Genomic DNA, 22,655 nt, shown 5'->3' with positions numbered 1-22,655 from the left:
ACTAGACTCCCCCCCTTCCCTCTTCATCCTCTCAAGTCCTAAACTGACACCAGATTCCGTAACTACCACAGGGGGTCACAATGAGTTGAATTTGACATAAAAATAACATTACTAGGTGTTTTAGTTTCTCTACTAAATATTTATGGCTCTGTAGAAGATAGTACACAGTATACAAAGGAAATAATGACAAAGTTAAATCACGCAAGGAATGGGGCCATGCAAGGAGAAAGCACAGGAAACAATCCCTTGAGGGGGGAGCATAACAAACCCTGACAGGTGACTTTGTAAAATCACTCACGGGATGTGGGAAGTCTGTGTGTGCCTCGGGTATGGTCCAGATCACAAACTTCCTCTTCCTGAAAGGCCGGTTCATTGCACAGCAAGGACACTTCGGGCTGCATGGTGATCTAAAATGGGGGTTCCGGCACTCACCTGGGATTTAAACTTGGAATAATTGACTTGATGGCAGTGAGGTGTTTTGGAGCACCTGCCCAATTAGTTATGTTAAGTATCCCAGACACACTTGCTACAGACTCCATTTTCAATATTTGGACTGACAAGAGGCCTCAGGAAAGAGGTCAAAAAAGCATCTGACTGCACCAAGTCCTCAAGCCAGAAAGCTTGCCCCAAATAACAGATGTTTACTATTAATTAACATAAAGGACGACAAAAAATGTTCACTTTGTAAGCTCAAAGAAACCCTGCTCTCTATGATATCCATTTCTAGGGCTTTCCTACAGGTGTCTATTGTTAAAGAAATGCCTTCACGGCAATTTTGACTTTCTCACCTTTTGCCAACCCCCATCTTGGAAAAGACGAGCAAACCGCATTTTATGACCTTGGGCCTAGAGCTCACTTATGTTGGCATTTTAGGTTTTCCAAATTAATTCATTTTCCAAAGTTTGCAAGAATTTTTAAAAGCTGGAAATTTTATTTTTGTTGTCAATGTCTAGTCACTCTTAAAGAAAACATGCACAGAATAGTAAATACACCTACATTTTCAGTTCAGTTGGTAAGTCTTAAAAACAACATTAAATTTTTGACTTCAACTCACTTTCGGAAAATCAAGAGGAAAAGGACATTCTGTTTCACAGACCTGTGTTCACGTCTGCCGCTGCTCTTCTCCCTGATGATTGAGATTCTGTCTTCTGTCATTTCTCTTCAGTTTCAAGGAGTTCCTTTAGTTATTCTTTCATAATAAGTCTTGGCAGAAAATTCTGTACACTTTCCTGTGTTCCCTTGATTCTTGAAGAATATTTTCATTCAACACAGCATTCAGGGTTTTCAGTGTATTTCCTTCAGTATTTGTCTCACGCCACTTCCTGCGGGTCTGTAGAGAAGACCTGATGGTGTGTTGGGCTCTGCTTTGGAGGTCGGCAATTCAAACCCACCAGCCACTCGTTGGGAGAAAGATGTTGCTGTTTGCTCCCATCACATTTTCAGCTTCGGAAACATAGTGAGTTCAGGCTCACTGTGCGTCAGAATCGGCTGGACGACAGGAGGTTGGGCCTGCTTTCCATAGTTCCTCATGAGAAAATCATTGGCATTCAAATGATTTCCCTCTGTGGCTAAGGTACCATTTCTCCCTGACAGCTTTTCCTATTTTGTTATTTGTCGTTTGTTTTCCAAAGTTGATATGCCTTGTGTGAATAATCTGGGGTTTACCTTGTTGGGATTTACTTAGCTTCTTGTATCTGGAAATGTATGTCCTTTGCCAAATTAGGGAAATTTTAGATTATTTAGTTTTAGATTGTGCAGCTCGTGTTTCTTCTTGCCCTCCTTCTGAGCACTCTTGATATGAGTGCTAAATCTGTTGCTAGTGGCTTATGATTCCCGAAGCTCTATTAGACATCTGTTAGCACGTTTTCCCTCTATGTTGCTCAACATCATCGTTTCGATGGTCCTGTCTTCAGTTTTCCTTTGTCCTTTTCATTCTGCTGTTAAAACCATCCATTGTGTGTGTGTTTTCATTCTAAAATGCCATTTAGTTCTTATGAAATATACCTTCTGTTTTTCATTTTTTGCTAAGATGATCAGTTCTTCATTTGTTATACGAGGTATTTCGAATTGCGCTAAAGGCATTTTTACGCTGGCTGCTTTAAGATCCTTGTCAGGTAATTCCAACATCTGGGTCATCTCCGTGCCAGTGAGGTTGTTTCTTTGCATTCATGTTAAGAATTCCTAAGTTTTTAATAGGGTGAACGTGTTTGATTGAGTCTTGGACATTTTGTGTATTATATGAAGGGCCTACAAATCTATTTAAATCAGATGTAGCAGGCTTCCTCTGACACTGTACATCCAAGCTAAGGTGTGAAGCTTTATTACTGTCATGTACGTGAGGTGGGTCGTAAGGGAGGGAGGGTAAAATCCTAGTCTCTCCTGTCTGTCTCCATTGACTAAAGGTAGAACTAAAAACCAAACTCATTGCCATCAAGTCGATGCTGAATCACAGCGACCCTATAGGGCAGGGTAGAATTTCCAAGACTCTTTGCAGAAGTAGAAAGTCCAGTCTTTCTCCCCAAAGCCACTGGTAGCTGGTGGTTTTCTCCCACAAAATTGTGAACCTTGCAGCAAGGGGTCAGGTGCCTTGTTATTCTTAGATGTAGCTGAGGATTCAGGCTCTTCACACGGCTTCCCCTGTCCCCAGGGGACAGGGGGGCTTATTCCCAGCGCTGGCTCCATGCCCCAGTTCCCTGCTGCCCTTACTCTGATCCAGACGACGGGTGATGCAGCTGGTAGAGGGTAGTGTAGGCTTCTCACGAGGCCTGTGCTGGCCGAGTTGGGATGTAGCCTTAGCATTTCAATTATGACATTTTTGGTAATTATCTAAAGGTTGTCTGTCTTTTTAGACAGTCTCTTTGTTGTTTTTTTGGTTGAGATAGCAGGCTTTTTCTTGGGATATTTTCTTGATTTAATTTTTCTTTTTTCCCTTCTTGGTATTTCTTTTGTCATCTCTGGCACTTAAAATGGCTTATACAATTTGCATGTTTTCTTCTTACCTTTAATTAAAACATGACCCCAGAAGCTCCAGTGATGAGACAAGTTAAAGATTTTTAACTTCAAAATTGGAGGAAAACCCTGGTAATCAGAACTTCCCAGAAATGCATTCTTTGTAGGTGTGTTGTTGTTTTTTTTTAAATCACTGGCTGTTGAAACAACATTCAGGAATCATAAAGGGAGTTGGACTAGCTGACTCTAAGGTTGCTCCCAACTCTGAAGTTCTAAGATACTCTGAAATCAACAACTTCAGATAGTCTTTCTTCCCTAGTGGAGGGAGGCATTGAGACCCCATAACCCTGTAGAGCCGAGGGACCCTTCTATAGAGTGTGTTCTCTTTTCCTTATTTTTCCAGGATAAAAGGAGGGTGGGAGGGATCATGAGAAGAAGATCATCATGAACATGAAAAGTCGACACTTAATATCGTAAGGGAGTCTGCTATGTCCTTCAGCTTATTTATATTGCGCAGCTTATGCGAAGACTAAGAGTCCTGGTTGTGCAGTGGGTTACACGTTGGACTGCTAAGTGCAAAGTCAGCTGTTCAAAACCACAGACATCTCTGTAGGAGAAAGATGAGGCTTTCTATTCCCGTAAAGGTTTCCAGTCTCAGAAGCCCACAGGGCCAGTTCCATTGTGCGCTGTAGTTGCACTCTGAGGCAGCATGGGCTTGTTGACAGTGAGAAGTGCAGATGGTGTCTAAGGTTTCATCAGGTGCCCTGGTAAAGGACTCTGTGTGTAGTGAGGTTCACAGGGGGATGTTAACCAAAAGACCAGCAGTTTGAACTCACCTGCTTCTCTTTAGGAGGAAGATGAGGCGAGTTGTTCTGTAAAGATTTACAGCCTCAGAAATCCAAAAGGACTATTCTATTCTGTCCGATAGAATCCCTATTAGTTTGAATTGAGATGATTGATGCCAGCAAGTTTGGTTTTAATGGTTGACACAAATGCCCTTTATACATCCTAGACTATACACAGGGAAAATACATTGGACTTTAAATAAAATAAACATGCATGTTAGTGTATAATTGAGGGATTTGGAGTTGCTTAAGAGCTTTTGGAGCTCAACTGATGAACTACATTGTTCTTGCTTATATGTAGTTATCATAACATAATTGTACTATGTACTTACTGACATCACAAAAGTCATAATCATCCCTTCAGAAAATACTCTTTTGGGTAACATTTTGGAGCTAAAGAGACCCTTGCAGTACTAGCCCGGATATGATGACTGGAAATTCTGAATTATGTTAATTTTGAATGATGATAGAGACAGGTCAATTGCATGTGATGCAAAAGCATATTGATAAAATACTATATGGGAAAAGAAACAAAGCAAGAAAACTAAAAACTAATATTGACTGAAGTACACAGCCTGAAAAAGTTAACAAGGTCATAACTTGACGCCCTAGGTACTTGATATACCTCTCTATGTCCACAGGGGATGATCAAGATGCGAGTCAAAATGGTTGGAATTTGCAAGTGCAAACTTGGTACTTAGCTGTGGAATTGCCTCAAAAAAACTTATTTATTACATATTTGTCTATTCATATTTTCATCAGGCTACACTGGGAGCCTCCAGCAACTCTGAAGACAAATTTGGCATTTGTTTTCCAAGTGTCATTTCCATTAACATTTGTGGGTGTGAAGTGTAAACAGCGAGGGAAAATTATTTCCCTTTGCAGTTATCACAAATTACAAAATGAGAGAAAGAGTAAAACAACCGAAATGTATCTTCTTACTATTAAAAATTTGTGTAAAGTATATTCCTAGAGGGATTTTTGTCCATGAATGGGCAGGTGACACAGTTTTCAATATTCACTTACATCCAACCTGTGAATTGTGTATAATTTTTAGCAGCTGTGTGTTACCAAGGCAAAGATTGTGTGACCAGAGTCACGCAGCCTGATTAAGAATCCATTAAGAAGAATGTCCTGATAATGTAAAGGTCAAGATTTAGTGAGAAGATTGACATGTGATGAGAATTAGAATGAACATGATTTATCTACCTACTAGATTTTTTCTTTTAGCCCTTGTTTACTCTTTTTTTAAATTAAAAGATCATTTGATTGGGGGCTCTTACAGGTCTCTCTCTCTTTTAAAGATCACTTTACTGGGGGCTCTTACAACTCTTGTTACAATCCATACATCAATTGTATCCGACATATTAATACATATATTGCCATCATTCTTTTCTAGACATTTACTTTCTGCTGAGCCCTTGGGATCAGCTCCTCTTTTCTTCCCTCCCTCTCTCTCCCACCCTCCTGGCCCCTTGATAGATTATAAATTGTTGTTATTTTCAGATTTCACAGTGACCGCTGTCTCCCTTCCCCTTTGTTTCTGCTGTTCTCCCCCCTGGAAGGGTGTGTGTGGTTATGTGTCGATCATTGCGATTGGTTCCCCCTTTCTCCCCTCTTCTCCCCTCCTCCCTCCCCCCTCCCCTTTTGGTGTCACTATTCTCATTCCTGTTCCTGGATTCCGCACACACACACACATCTTGATACACATTATACATATTTATGTATCAAATGTATATGTATAGGTATACACATATGGCAATATCTATCTATCTATCTATCATCTATCATCTCTATCTATCAATGATCTACCTATCTCTATATCTATGGGACTTCAAAAGTTCATGGAAAAATTATATTATCTTTTGATTCCATTTTTTCATGAACGTCTTCAAGCACACCCCTCTTTTGGAGTGTATGCGTATAAAACTAGTGCCCGAGCATGAACATTCAACTCCTACTTGCAGGGTTTTCAACTGGGTCTGTCAAGTCTGATGAAGCAGAACAGGAAGATACCTGAATTTTCACAGTTTCAGTAATTCAACATGGTAACCAATACAGGAAAAATTATAGGTTGAATCGCTGGAATGGGAGAGTCAAAAGAGGTATAGTGAGCCCTTTCAGGTACCTGATGCATGAATTGGGCTTCTGGCAGGACTGTGAAAAATGACACAAAGTCAAAATGGTGTGATGGCTGCCATCTTTGAATGGGTGCCACCATCTTTGATGTTTGGCTTTAATGCTATGACATTAAATTTGTCCTAACTTTGAAATGATTAAACCAAATGTACAAATGCTTTATCACAATCACCTTCACTTGCTGCATGTGCTTTTAAATGATTCAAACAGATTTTGAATCTTTTTTGCACAACTGTAAGACTAACTGAGGACTGTATATACCTTTTCTAAGTGACCTGCATATTCTTGAAGTCACAGTTAACAATGGATCTTGTTCCTACTAGGGACTGCATACATATACATATATATATACAGACATACACAAGGGGACTTCAAAAAGCTTATTGAAAATTTCACTATATTTCAATTCCATTTTTCCACCAATTTTGAAGTTCTTTCATATATATATATATATGTATAGTCTTATATAGAAAACTGACCTAATGTTCCTTTTTGTTTAATTTCTCACTTTTATAGCGAAAGGACTATTATTTTACCTTCCTCACCTCCACTTTGTCGTTTTGGCATTTTACTTTTACATGTTAAAATACCTTTATTTTTATCTTCTAAAGTTTTTCCATAAAGCAAATTCATAGTTTTAGATCTTACCTTTGTGACATATGATTCCAGTTTGATTGTTGTAGATAACATACTTTAAAAAGGTTTTCTTAGGTGAATCCCTTGATAGTCATCTTGATGATTGATAGTCCAAATAGCAACACAAATTCAAATTTGAATTAGATGACTCTTGATTGCTAATGCTTTTAGAAACAAAGTCGAGACAAAATTAACTCCTTCCTGAGGTGTTTGGATTAGCTTTAAAAGTTAATTTCAAGAGTTGATATTGCACACATTTGAAACTTAAAAACTTCTTTCATATCTTTTTTTTCTTAGTTTCGGCTGCTGTTAGCTGCTGTCAAGTTCATTTTAATCCATAACAACTCTGTACCAAAATAATGAAATACTGCCTGACCCTGCATAAACCCATTATTGTAGCCACGGTATCAATCCATCTCATTAAGGACTTTAAACATTTTTTTGAAAGGGCTTTCTTTAAATTGACCTTCTACTTTTTCAAACACGATGTCTTTTTCTGAGGTACTGGCCCCTTCGGGTAACATGCCCGATGTATATGAAGTGAAGTTTCACCATCTTTGCTTCTAAGGAATATTCTGGTAGTACTTCTTCCAAAACAGATTTGCTCAGTCCCCTGGACAGATATGGCAGCCCATGGTATTCCCAATATTCTTCACCAACTCCATAATTCAAGTGCATCAATTTATCTTTTGTATTCCTTATTAATTGCCTTGCTTTTTCATGCCTATGAGATAATGGAAACTTCTATGGCTGGGTCGGGCAAACCTTAGTCCTCAAAGTCATATCTTTGCTTTGCAACATATGAGGTCTTTTGCAGCAGATTTGTCCAATGCACGATTCTTTGTACTGTTCTTTTTGATTGCTGCTTCCATGGCCATTGATCCGAGTGAAAGGAAATCACTAACCACTTTAACATTTTCGCTTTTATCATGATGTTGCTTAACGATGCAATTATGAACATGTTTTCATTTACTTGTTGTTTTCTGTAGTGGTAACCAAGAAAAATGTGTTTTAAAAATTAGGCTTTAATTCTGGCCCATAAATTTTAATTGTGGTAATTATCTGAATACAATGGTGTAATCTTGAACAATCATTTTATATCTGAGTCTCTAGTCTTCTTACCTGTGTTCTGAAAAGACAGTGGTGATCTTGGCTCTCATTGTGTTACTATAGACTATGACTTTCTAGCTTTGTAGTTGACCCTTGAACAACATAGGCTTGAACTCCATGGGCCTATTTATATGTGAATTTTTTCCTGCTGCTATTGCAGTGAGCTCAGTGGTTGCGTGCATCTGCTCAGTACACTATGCATCACCAGTCATCTCGTTGTGAGCATTTCAACTCTCCAGTAACTCATTTGGAGATGATTAATATCACAGCATGCGAAATGGATCCTCATAACACTTAACTCTCTACAATTGTTAACTGTTGTTGTTAAGTGCCATCAAGTTGGTTCCGACCTATAGCAACCTGTGCAAAACAGAAAAACAAAACAACCCCTCCCCCACTACAATAGCAAAAGAGAAAGAAATCTACGTATCCCTGGGATCGCAGTTCAAAGCTGGGTTGTCCAAGAGCAAGTATAGATTACATACACATTTTCTACTGCTCAGATTGTCCCTAACTCTGCATTGTTTAAGGGTCAAATGTGTAGGGATTGATGTTTTTTTAATGGTAAGTGAATCATGCCAGGAGATCAGAAGTCTATTTTCTACTTAAAGTCTCTCTGTTCTTTTTATAACCCCTTGTCCATCCTTATGCCAACAATGAAAGACTCCTGTTTAAGATGAGTTTTTCCTTCATAAGTACAATTCAAGTATATTCTCTCCTGTTCATCATTTCCTGGAGAAAAAAACAAAATGCAGACCTGATTTAATTTCTTCAGAAAAAACAGAGTCTCATAAATGTGTTTTCAAAATGATTACTGATACTTGGTGATATTTCACTCTCAAGTACAGTTAGATCAAGGGATGTTTTAAAAACAGTTCTGAGTAAACAATTGTCAAGACAAAGTCTCTTCAGCAATATTTTGATTTTTAATCATGTTTGTTTATATAGTCAATCTACAGAATGTGGTAATTTTCAGTAAGCACCATCATTGTTAGAACAAATTAGAAAAGGGGCTTCTTCAGGCTGCGATTTCTTATTTATATGAGCTCGTGGGAATATTTAATTCATTGCCTTTGGGGAACTCATCAGAATACTGAACAAAAGAGGAAGCTAAAGTAATACAATGCTCTTATTAACAGATTTCAAGCAAGCCAATGCAAATAGAGCAAATACTTACAAAAATGGGAGAAAAATAGTTTCTCATGAGAAGATGTGGTGATGTGCTTATACCACTAGGGTATTAGTCATGCCCTGAAAGAAGCGACTGATTTGGGAGATGCCTGATGCCCAATCACAAAGGTGAAAAATGTTGGGTTCAAATTTTAGCCTCAAATCTTGAAGTAAAAACTCATTTTACCTTCTCTCCCATCTCCCTCCAAGTTATGTTGGGCAAGATAACAGCTATTTTTATTTTTGAAAAATCTTGAGAGGGAGAAAATGTATTTCTTCCAATGTCTAATTTAGTTTAAAATCCCTCTTGCTGTGGCATTGGTAAAAATGATGTGACCTTTGAGATGATTCCAACTTATGCATGTAGAGTGGAGCTGCACAGGGTGGCCTTTCAGAAGAGGTCACTAGGCCATCTTCCAAGGCACCTCTAGGTGGGTTCAAACCGCCAACCTTTGCACCTAGTAGTCGAACGCCTAACCATCATGTGACCCAGAAATTCCTTCGTAAACATAGACATAGGTAAGGGTCTAGCATCCTTACTTACAGAGGAAAATGAGTATGAGGATAGCAAAGTGATTTTCCTGGGTTCCTCTGTGCTTGAATCAACTACTTGATACAAAAAATGCAAAGTTTTATTATCTCAACACTTTGCTATTTTTATACTGTTGCTTTATAGAACGTAAAAGATTATTAATCAAGAAGAAATATGGGTTCTGATGCCCGTTAACTAGAGAATATTTGGCTCTGCATATTTGTACTAGTTTCTTTTAAAAATGTAAGTGGAGCAATTCATATATGAAATCCAAATAGGACTAGAGATGAAGTTAACTCACATTGCATAAAATGTCCAGGAAGAATAATTAGTGAGAGAGAAATAGACATTATGGTGACTGATTATATATCGAGGAGCAGAAGAGAGGGAGAAAGGAAAGCCCTGGTTTGGATTTAGAGACTTGGGTATAAAATTCAAATTTATCATCTTTATAACTTGAAAAATAATAAATTTCTTTGAGCCGTGTTTTCTCATTTATAATACAGGGTAGTAGGACTTGCCTAAATGGTTGAAAGGTTTACATGGGATATATCCAATATATCAAGTGGACAAATAATGCATTAAAAAACCATTTTATTGGGGACCATACAACTTTTGTCACCATCCATCCATCCATCCATCCATCCATCCATCCATCCATCCATCCATCCATCCATTATGTCAAGTACATTTGTACATATGTTGCCATCATCATTCTCAAAACAGTTTCATTCTACTTGAGCCTTTGGTATCAACTCCTCATTTTTCCCTCCTTCCCCTCCCTCTCTCCCTCTTTCCCTCCCTCATGAACCTTTAATAATTATAAATTATTATTATTTTTTCATGTCTTGCACTGTCCGATGTCTCTTTCTATCCCCTTGTCTGTTGTCCATCCCCCTGGGAGGGGGTTAAGGGTAGGTCATTGTCATCAGTTCTCTCTTTTCCCCCCATCTTCCCTTCCCTTCCTGGTATGGCTACTCTCAATATTGATCCCAAGGAGTTTATCTGTCCTGGATTCCCTGTGTTTCCAGCTCTCATCTGTACCTGTGTATATGCTCTGTGTAGCCAGATTTGTAAGGTAGTTAATTAGGGTCATGATAGTGGGGGGGGGAGGAAACATTAAAGAACCAGAGGAAAGCTGTATGTTTTATTAGTGCTATACTGCATCCTGACTGGCTCATCTTCTCCCCACGACCCTTCTGTAAGGGGATGTCCAGTTGCCTACAGATTGGCTTTGGGCTTCCAGTCCGCACTCCCCCATCTCATTCACATGATTTTTTTTTTGCTCTGGGGCTTTGATTCCTCCTACCTGATCCCATTGACACCTCATAATCACACAGGCTGGTGTGCTTCTTCCACGTGGGCTTTGTTGCTTCTTAGCTAGATGGTCACTTGTTTATCTTCAAGCCTTTAAGACCCCAGACACTATATCTTTTGATAGCCGGGCACTATCAGCTTTCTTCACCACATTTGCTTATGCACCTGCTTTGTCTTCAGCCATTGTCAGGAAGGTGAGCATCATGGAAGGCCAGTTTAATGGAACAAAGTATTTTTGTGTTGAGGGAGTACTTGAGTAGAGGCCCAATGTCCATCTGCTTCCTTAATACTAAGTTTATAAATATATGTACATTGATCTATTTCCCCATGTGCTCTTCTTGGGTGATCTTTTTCATCTCTCCCTATCTTTCTCATCACAATTGACAGACCAAACACGTATTGTATGCGTCTATCCTTCCATTTTGAAATATAGCACTGGTGAAGAGTATTGAAAGTACCAGCTAAATCAAACTCACTACCATCAAGGGGATGCTGACTTATAGATGCCCACTCACAGTGACCTTACAGGACAGGGCAGAACTGTCCCTGTGAGTTTCCAAGATTGCAACTCTTTACAGGAGAAGAAAGCCCTATCTTTCTCCTGAGGAGCAGTTGCAGGTTTTGAACTGCTGGCCTTTGGGTTAGCAGCCAAAAAGTTAGCCAGTACACCCCCAGGGCTCCTATTGAAAGTACCAAGGAGTGTCAAATGAACAAACAAGTATGTCTTGGAAGAAGCAAATCCAGAATGCTCCTTAGAGGCAAGGATGGCAAGACATGTCTCATGTACTTGGGATGTCAGGAGAGGCCAGGCCCTAGAGAAGGACATTGTGCTTGTTCAAGTGGAGGGGCAGTGAAAAATAGGAAGACCCTCAATGAGATGAACTGACACCGTGACGGCAGCAAAGGCTCAAACATAAGAACAATTGTGAGGACGTCCTTTTTTGTGCATAATGTCCTTGGGCATCAGAACTGGCTCTGTGGCACACAACGACCGCCCCTCCTCAGTGCCTCTCAATATACTCAACCTAACACAGAACTGTACCCTGAAATGCTTAGTTAACCAGTGCCAAAGAAATGTGATAGTGATCAAGTAACTATTTGTTTTTTCAACCGGCGGTTCTCCTTTCCACTATTTATTTATTAAAACCATTTTATTGGGAGCTAATACAGATATTCCATAGTTCAATCACATCAAGCAGTATTGTACAATTGCCACCACTGTAAGTTTCAAAACATTTTCTTCCTTCTTGAGCTCCTTGATATCAGCTCCCCTTCACTGTCCCCCTTCCCTGACTGTCCCCCCAGGAACCCTTATTCTATTTGTTGTCTCTCTAGGTCCATCAGTCCTGGGTTTCATATACAGAAGACTAGTGGGACCTAGAGCACTATTGACTCACCACGATAGATGGGAACTTTAGTTACTGAGTAGACATAAGCCCAAACAAACCAAACTTATTGCTGCGGAGTCAATTTCTAGTGCTAGCAAATCGACAGGGCAGCGTGAAACCGCAGCATAGGGTTTCCGAGGAGTAATCTTTACAGACACAATTGCCACTCCTTTTGTTCCACAGAGCAGCTGGGGGACTGGAACTACTAAACCTTTCATTAGCAACCAATTGCTTAACAACTTTGCCAGCAGGGCTCCTGGGTAGACACAGGTGTTGAGGATATTACTTATGAAAATTAAGCTATAACTTTAGGTGGTACCTACATATTAGTTTACTAGACAGGAAAAGCATCAACAAAAGATTTGTTTATGGAACTAAACTGTTAATCGTGGAAGAGGAATTTAAACAGAGTCTCCTATTTTCAAATAAAATTATTCCACTCAATATTTTACTCTTGAAGGACTTGGTACAAATAAACTGTTCAAAGTAAATGTTATATCTTACACAAAAATTATTTTATTAATCTACCAAGATGAAACATGAGGTTGACTTAAAGGACAATTGCATAAATATGAACCTTCAAAGACACCACACCTTATTTATGCAGCAGACATTGCTGTTTTTATAAACTGTTGCATTGAGGAGATAAATATATGCCTGGAATATAAAAAGCATTTATACTACCAGGCATAGACTAATGTGTAGAGTGCTTCTGCTCTACTTCCGAGTTCCATGTACAGTGCCACTTAAAGCTTTCAAGTGGCAGCGAGGCGTGCTCATAGATTTCTGTTTACCTGGAGCGATAGAGGAAGGAGAGGCAGGGATAGGGAGAGAAGACGGATGTGTGACTCACTGTCTCCGTGAAGACCTGCGTTCTTTACCAGCAAGTGAGAAGAACTGGACGGTGCCTGGCTACCATTACTGAACATTTTGATAACCTATTTTATAAAGGGGGGGGGTGAAGAAAAGAAAATCATGAGCTCCAGATTGTCGAGATGAACTCCTGAAACCTCTGCCTCGAGATAGTGTTTCATCCTTAAATGAAAAATACCCCTTGAAGTCTTAAACCCAAACAATCGCTTAATGAGTGAATAATGTCTGCCTTGAAGATTATTCTCTTTTAAGAGCATTGCATATGGATGAAAGTGACTTGAAAGATTAGGTAGAAATCTTCTGGGCAGTGCATTTGTGTTCATGGAGAGGAAAAACTCAGAATATTGAGGGGGAACATTACACCACCCAAAGATTGTAATCAAGATCCTGAAGTGTCCCTGTGGAAATTGTTGAATTGGTGTAAGCTTTGCTGTGTCTATTGCCAACAACAACAAATAAAATGAGAGGGTCACCAGGTTGGCTCGTGGATTTGATTTCAGTGCCACATAATAGAGATAGGTTACACGGATCATTTCAATATCGTTGTTATCTTGCAAATAATATACAATGTCCTAGGGTGTTTCCTTTGTGTGTAAAATTATTCTGCATGCTATTCTGTGTGCTAGTAAAAATTTTAGAATGTTATTATTCGTCCAAAATGTTAGCTTGTTTGAGCAAACTAATAAGATAGAGTCATTTGGCATAAATATGCTCTCTCCACTAAAGCTAATGGGTATTTCTGAAAGAAAGAGCATACCTGGAATCTTTTGATCAATCTCATGAAAACATCGATTCCCTTGATCTTATAAATGACCACCTTGTTAGCAGGGAAATGTAAATGAGCAATTTAGTTGCTATGCCCACACTAGTTAAAAAGCCCAAGATCAAAATTAGTCATCTCTTACCTACAAATATTGTCACCAAGTTTATTTTCATTCAGCATTAACCTTGAATCATGAAAGGAAAGTGACTTTCACTGCATTTTCTGTGGTGAGCAGCCTCTTTCTGAAACTGTCAAACATCGCAAAGCTTATAGGTGCCATTTTTAAATAGGAACTCTAGTTTTCCAAACCACAAAACAGCTTTTTAATCCAATATAAAATGTGATTTGCTTAAAAAATTGCAACTTTGTTCATAAACTCAAAGACAATCCCTTATTTTACTGCTGTGTGTTGACGATATGAATATTTATTTAGATTAATGATTCCATTGGAAGGACCGAAAACCAAAGCAAACTCACTGTCATTGAGTGTATGAAAACTCATACCGACCCTGTAGGACAGGGTAGAATTGCCCCAGTGAGTTTCTGAGACTTTAACTCTTAAAAGGGGTAGAAAGCCTGTCTATCTTCCTCAGAGCTGGCTGGTTTTGAACTGCTGACGGTGTCCAATGAGTAACCAATATGCCACCAAGGCGCCTCTATTGGAAGGACATCTAGGAATGAAATTTCAAGTTGAAAGTGGCTTCTATAAATGGTAATATTTTCTTACTCAGTTTTGTTCAAAGTGGAAGGTATTTTTGGAATGATACAGATTAGGAAATTTATAAGAGAAATGAAAGTACTCTTGTAATCTCATCTCATTTGCAAATGTCCTGATGATGTTTTGGTGTTAATGTTTTGTTAATGTTAACTGTTAATGTTTTGGTGTACTTCCTTGCATTCTTTAAACTTTATACATATCTATGATACTGGAAGTATTGTACTTATTTGACTTAATCCCTTTGAAAATTAATTTAACATTTTCCCCTATTTACTTTGGTATTAAAAATGACCTTTCAAATGATGTCCTTATTATATACATTTGTCCTGTTCTATTTTTCTTCAGTTATCTTGCCAGAATTTAATTGCTAAATCAGTAGTTTGAAAGATATTGACAGGTAGCTTTTGTGAAAGATGTTTTCCAATGTTCATTTCTATAAAAATATATATTATGGTTTACTACATCCTTGCTAGCATTATATATTTTTAAATTCTAAAAATTGCCAAATTGTTTGAAAGACATTAGAGTTTTTTCTGTTTTTATGGAAATAAAAAAGTAGTGACTATTTTCATATTCTTGTAATTGTCTGATATAATGCCAGGAGAGATCCCCTCAGGTTAGAAGGCACTCAGAGTAAGACTAGGTAAGCGCTGCTTCAAGTAGAGTTGAGCTTGCTGACCTGGCAAATATTTCAGCACCTTCATCTGCTGAAAGGGCTGACTCAAAATGAGCAGCAGCTCTAAGCATTCACTAATAATCAGAATGTGGAATAGACAGAGCATCAATGTAGGAAAATTGGAAGCCATCAAAATGAAACAGAACATATAAAAAACACTATCCTAGGCATTAAACTCACTGCCATCAAGTCAGTTCTAACTAATAGCCACCCTATCGGACAGGGTGGAGCCACTACTGTGTGTTTCCATGGAGCTTACCGACCTAACGGGTAGCCACTATGCCACCAGGGTTCTATTCTAGGCATTAGTGAGCTGAAATAGCCTGGCATAGAACATTTTGAATCAGACAAATCCATCATGTGGTTTGCTTTGCTGGGAATAGTGCCTTCAAGAGTGGCCTTGCATCAATCCTCAAAAAGCAGCAAGAGGAGGTCCCGCTCAGCATCTCCCATGGCATTGGGCAGTGAAAGAAGTCAAGGCTATACCAAAGGCATTAAGGAAAAACGGCGATCTAGGAATTGATAGCATACCAATTGGGATGGTTTAAAAAATGGATGCATCATTGGAAGCACTCACTAGTGTATGACAAGAAATTGAGAAGACAGCTACTTGGCCCACTGACAGGAAGAGATCAATATGCGCAATATTTCCAAAGAAATGTGACCCAACGCAATGGGGACATTGTAACAATATCATTGCTATCACTTGCATTTAGAATTTTGCAGAAGGTAATGAAAAAATGGCTCCAGGAGTACATCATCAGGGAACTGCCCGGCATTCAGACCAGATCCGTAGGAGGATATGAAACAAAGACGGCCATTACTCGTCTCAGTTGGATCTCGGCTGAAAGCAGCGAATACCAGAAAAGTGTTTACTTGTGTTTTATTGACCGTGAAAGTGCATTAGCCTACACTCATGTGGAACTTAGATCCACAATTAATGCTCAGAGAAGCAGCAGTCAAAAATAAAAATAAAAAACATAGTGACACACTGGAGATAAAAATACAAAGAAGGGGACTATTGGATGATTGAAAATCAGGAACAGTTGTGTTTGAGGGTTGTTTCCTTTCAACAGATTTATTAAGTACATATGCTGAGCAAATAATCTGAGACGCTGGGCTAGCTGAAGAAAAAAGCAGCACTAGGATTAGATGAAGGCTCATTAACACCTACAATATGCAAATGATATCACCGTGCTTGATGAACGCCAAGAGGACTTGCAGCACTTACTGATGGAGACGAAAGATTGCAGTGCTCAGTGTCGGTTGTAACGCAGCGTAAAGAAGACTAAAATCTTCACAATTGGACCAACGGACAACCTTCTGATAATGGGCAAGAAGATCGAAATGGCTAAGGATTTCATTTTACTTCAACTCACGATTCATGATCAGGGAAGCAGCAGCCAAACGTTCAACAATGTGGCACGCTGGTCAAATCTACTCTCAGAGACCCATTTGAAATATTGAAGATGTCACTTTGAGGACTCAGGTGAGGCTGACTCACGTGATCCTGATTTTAATTGTCTCATCTACCTGTGAAAGCTGGACAATGAACATCAAAGGTCACTGCAGAATTAATTGATGCACTTAAATTGTGGTGGAGGTGAAGAATATTTAAAGTACCATGGCCTGCCAATTAAGTAGGGTATGTCTTTGGGGGAGAACAGCCAGAATGCTCCTTAGAAATGAGGCTGGTCAGACTTTGTCTCGTGCACCGTGAACACATTACCAGGAGAGATCAGGCTCTGAAGAAGGACATCACACTTGTTACAAAGTCAGCAAAAAAGGCGGACAACTGTCAAGGCGCTGTGTCGACACAGTGGCTGCAACAACCGGCTCAAAGACAACAAGGATTGTGAGGACGGAGCTGGGTTTGGCAGTGTTTGTTTGTTGTTTTGTGGTATGTAGGATCGCTATGTCTCACAATCAACTGGATTGCACCTAACACAACATAAACATTTCTAGGACTTGCTGAGCTTTGTACTCTTAAAGATTTTCATTTGGTAATATTTCCCTTTTATAGTAGATTCTAACTCATAGCAATCCCAGAGGATAGAGTAAAACTGCCCCCGTGTGTTTCTGAGACTAATTTACAGGAGTCGAAAGCCTCATCTTTCTCCTGAGGAGTGGCTGGGGGTTTCAAACTGCTGACCTTGTAATTAGCAGTCCAACTCTTCACCCACTAATTTGTAAACCACGATCATTTTCTTTCTTTCCAAGGTATTTTCCTCTTCTTCATTTTCCCCAGGTCTCATTGTATCAACTGGAAACTTCAGAGCAAAATAAAAAATGAAACTGACAGAAAACAGCCTTGTCAATCTTTGACTCCAGTCGAGATGCCTGCATTTTTTTTCACCCTTAAAAATTCTGGTGTTTCACCCTGGTGTGAGAAGAAGCAGATGACTGCTATTCTAAGGTTATGGGACTGGTGGTCATTGGACTCTGGTTTGAATCTCTTGCCTTGAGGATGCCTAATAAATGCTAGCTTTGGACTTCCATAGATTTACTCTTTTAATGTCCACTTGCTTTATTGTATTATGTATTAATCTGGTAGGCATGGTTCTGCCTCTGAACAATTGTGATGGGAAGTTTTGCCCTATTACTAACCCCCATTGTTCGTGTAAATGGTATACACGTCAATAATTCCTGTATTGTGGTTCATAGCCGGCCTATACTTGTATAGTTTCCTTTCCTCAATAGTATTTTAAGTTCTTTACCACTGGCTAAATGAGTGACATCATCAATAGAATTATATTATGCTCCAGGGGATGATTTTTAATGTTCACTAACATAAAATTATAACGATGTCTCCAAAGTGAACCAGAGACATACAGCAGCCATAGATACATGAATTGATTATGGACTCACACTTAAATTTAGCCCTGTCTAAGAACAATTAGTTTTCATGACATGGTGCTGCTTGATACCATCATGCAGAGATCACCGGAGATAATGGGCACTATAGAAAGGGCTGCGAAGAAACTAGATGGTGCTTTGGTTATCACAAAGAATAACATCTGGGGTCTTAAAGGCTTGTCTTAAAACAAGCAGTCATTTAAGTGAGGAGTGAACTAAGTCCACGTGGAAGAAACACACCAGCCTGTGTGATCCAAGGATTACACAATAACCCAACTCGCTGCCAGTGAGTCAGTGCTGACTATGATCTGATACCGTAACTGGCTGTGGAAGTAGAAAACCTGATCTTTTTCCTTAATGCTCAAAATAGTCAGATAATAGCGTTTTAATGATTGTTGTAAGTGTCAAATATTAGATAACAAGACAGTAAATGAAGAGCAGATGTAATGTCTTTTTTGGGTCAACTATGGAAAGAAATATGTGGTTTCAATCTATTGATTATCAATATAATAAACTATATAACAGGATTTCCTCAACTGAATTAGCCTTGCTTTCCTGGAATATAGTCAATTTGTTTATGTTGTAGAGTGTGCTTTTGGTATAATACTGGGTTTGATTTGCTATTATGTTATGTAGGACTTTTGCATTATAGTCCCAGATTGCTTTATTAGAGAGCAAGTAAGTGTGTGCTCACAGGTAGGCATGCAAACAATTAGTTTTTAGAATTAAGTTTCTTCTTGCTTCATATAATTAACAGCAAAAAATGTCTTATTCTCTGTAAGGGTTTACATAACATAGCAGTTATCTTTTCTTTGTATTTGCCTGGGAAAACATTTGTCTAAAGGTATACAGAAAGGTCAGGTATATCTTTGATAATATTCTTATATTTATAATTAATAGTGTTTTCATTGACTGATTTTCAGAAGTTCATTGTCAGGTCTTTCTTCCTCGTCTTCTTTGGTCAGTAAGTTCTACTGAAACCAGTTCACATCATAGTGACGCATAAAGCTCTGCGGGCACAGAGGTGGTGGCTCGACTTGAGGTGCATTGATTGGGAATCAAACTAGGTTCTCCTATAGAGAATTCTTCCACCGAACCACTGTTGCCTCATTCATCAGAGGCAGGGATGGGTATCAGCCTTTGACAGATGAAAAAATTGAAATTCAGAGATCTTATGCACCTCATTCTTTGTTCTGCAGTTAACTAGCAAGAGAACTTGATCCATATATATTTTCCTCCATTCTGTTCTCTTTTCTAATGGATTTATTGAACATCCATAATTCTTTACTATGTATTTAATGAGTACCTAGCCAAATAATTAATGACCCATTTCAAAGTTGTTTCTTAAATAAGGTTTGGCTACCTTAGATTTACAATCAGAAATTACTGATACAATTTTTTATTTGATTCCAGCTCTTGGCACAATATTTTAACACTAATTGGGGTTGTTAATTAAAATATATTATAAAAACTCTAAACACAGTCCTTATACAAATTCACATACAGACAAAATTTTATAAAAATTTTAAGATTTTCATGAAATATCTCAGGAGCCTGCCCATGAGCCCTGGGATGAAAGGTTTGTAGAAGGATGAGATTCTAATATCTGAGCCCTTTTTCCTTTACAAAACTCAAACCAAACAAAAAACGATACATTATTTACCATGAAGGAACCCTGGTGAAATGCTTTGTAGCTAATTGGAAAAGTCAGTGATTTGAACCCACCAGCCACTCCAGGGGAGGAAAAATAGAACAGTTTGTTTTCATAAAGATTACAGCCTTGAAGACTGCATGGCAAATATACTCTGTCCTACGGTTAGCAATGTGTTGATTAGTTTAAAGTATAAAACCAGACCCTAACCAAATGCTCTTTAATGATAGAACAATCTTATCTCTGAGTTTATAAGAAGTATTGGAAATAAAACTCACTGTATTTTTACATGCTGCCCAATATGTCTGTAGGAGTTAATATTTATAAATATTCACTATTAACAGTTTTATTTTATATTCCATATCCATTAGTTCTATAATCTAATTTACCATAAGGTGCAAAAGTCTGATATTCTATGTGCTTGCATCAGGTTTTGTAAAAATCACTGGGCTGGGGTTATCATGAAAGCTCTCCTCAAACTGATTTTGGCTATATGTCATGAAAAAGAGAGAAAGGGTATTCCCGGTTTTAATGGGGCAAGATCACATGCTGCTCTTTTTTCTATCCATTTGTGAGGTAGCTTATCAGGCCATTCTTCCTTACAATTCCCTTAACATATTGAAGTATTGTCGTGTCTACTGATGGTGGTTCACTAGTAGAATGTAGGCAAGCTATTGGATCAGCTATTGTTTAGCTAGGCTGGCCAAATAGTGATTTGGATGGGTAGTGAGCCTGTATAAAATAATTTTCTGAAGAATTTCTGAGTTTAGGCATCTCCTGTCAAATGTTTTGTGGCCAGTCAGATATAGGAGAGTTGGACACGAATTAGACTTCATTTGATAAAGATTCTTGGTTCACCACAGAGTCTGCAAGACATGGACTGAACACAGCTTCAACTTGTTTTCTTCGATCTGAACAATGTTTTAAATACATTTGGAATTAGTTGTCAACATGGAAAACAAGCATAATTTTGCAGAAAAATCCACCTTCTGACCTTCTACTGGAAATCCAGATGACCTGGCCTCATTCGGCTCACGCTATGGAGTGCAGCATCAGCAGCAGAGTTAGTTGTAGTTTCTTCTTTGCCTCTTTAATAAGCAGACTACACTTCATTTCCCAGATACCTCTGTATATTTTTGTATTATTTTAGAGAATGGTTTCTCATACTTGTGCCTTTATCAAGAGAGGGAAAACAAATGATCAACTGAGAGGGGTTTGAGAAAGAGCATATTTCTTTACAAAAGTGAAGATTTTCCCTGTGTATTTCCCATCCCAGTGCTATTCAGAAGGGTTCCAGGGGTTGGCTTTTCAGAAGTGACTCACTGTTCCCTCTTCTTAGTCTATCTTAGTCTGGAAGCTCTGCTGTAATTTGCTTACCAGGGGTGATCCTGTTGGTATTGAAATGGTGATAGCATAGCTTCCAACATTACAGGAACATGTAAGCTATCACAGTACCACAAACTGACAGACGAGTGGCGGACGTTTAGTATGTTTTCATCCAAAAAATACCACTTAACATGCCATTATGTAAGCATCTGTAATAAAAACATGAATGATATCTAAAATGCTTATTTGATGAGAAAATTAATGATCTGATAAAAGGATTATTACTTTTTCTAAAGTCAGACCTGTTTTAATTTAAAAAATTCCAAGTAATGCTGCTGTAAAGTTCATTAACTAAATATTTGCATTGGCAATTAAAAAATTGCCTTGACACCAAAAACTATTTTTGTAGACAGTGAGCTTATTAAAGAGTTTACATGGAAACAAAGGAGATTAAATATCCTAATCATAAACCATCATTATTTATTGGGAAAGCTAAGTCTAACTGGAAATATAAGCTCAGTGTAGAAGAAATGACTGAGAAGCTGAAGGATAAGTAGGGGAAAAGATGTTAAAATATTTGTGTCATGTTCTATTGCTATTATTATGATTCTTGTTGTGGTTGTTACATATTCTGGTGTCAATTTGAGAGGATTATGAGTGAAGGGGTGGAGTCTGGCCTGTCAATCAAGATATAACCAATGAGGCCTCTGTATGGACATGGCCTTCTCCTGAGAATTCTGGGAAATCTGATATTTCCTCCTTGGAAGTGGGAGACACCTTCTCTCTCTCTGCTCACTCCCTGGGAGACATTACAGCTGACAAGGCACATGGAACTACACTAGTGCACTGAGCTGGAGAAGCCACATGAGTCTACCCTGATGCAACCAGACTTCTGAAGCCAGAGAAGCCATGTATAGACCCCCTGCCAGAGCTGAGATGCTTACAATGACACTGAATCCAAAGAGTTTCTATGGACTGGCCTGTGATCATCCTGCATTCGGCATCATTGCATGTGTTTCGTGAGCCTGAAGAGGACTTTATAGATTGGTATTGGACATATGGGCTAATATCGGACTTATGGGCTTGGAATGGACTGGGCTGGGATGATTTCTCAATATTCAGTTGGTATTGTATACAAACATCTTTTTTATACACACATGAGCCTCTATGAATTTGTTTTTCTAGTCTACCCAGACCAAAACAATTAGGTACCATAGAGTTGGTGCTGACTCAGTGACCTTATGTACAGCAGAATAAAACACTGCCCGGTCCTGTGCCATCTTCGATTGTTCTTATGTTTGAGCCCATTCTAGCATCCGCTGTGCCAATCCCTCATATACAGAGTCTTTCTCTTTTCCCTTCCCCTCTACTTTATCAAGTATGATGTCCTTCTCCAGGGACTTCTCTGTCTTGACAGCATGTCTAAAGTATGTGGGATCACATCTCCCCATCTATTTGAGCTGATGAAAATCCCAATATAACAAATATTACTTTGTAAGTGTTGTCAGTAAAAATTTTGATAAGACTGAAGACTTTTTGGATAGGACATAAACTATTGAAGAAAGCCTTGGAATTCTTCATGTGAACTTGCCCAGAAACATTAGGCAAAATGCTTGTTGGGTGATGGCTCTTTGAACATCAATGTTTACAGAGAAGAAAGCCCCAAATGGTAAAATGTGGAGGAACACATTTCAATTCACCAGGAA

Source organism: Echinops telfairi, unplaced genomic scaffold (genome assembly GCF_000313985.2).
Source record: "Echinops telfairi isolate 266 unplaced genomic scaffold, ASM31398v2 ScPeMD7_1;HRSCAF=3_0, whole genome shotgun sequence".
Classification (NCBI taxonomy): Eukaryota; Metazoa; Chordata; class Mammalia; order Afrosoricida; family Tenrecidae; genus Echinops; species Echinops telfairi.
This window is presented reverse-complemented; position numbering follows the sequence as displayed.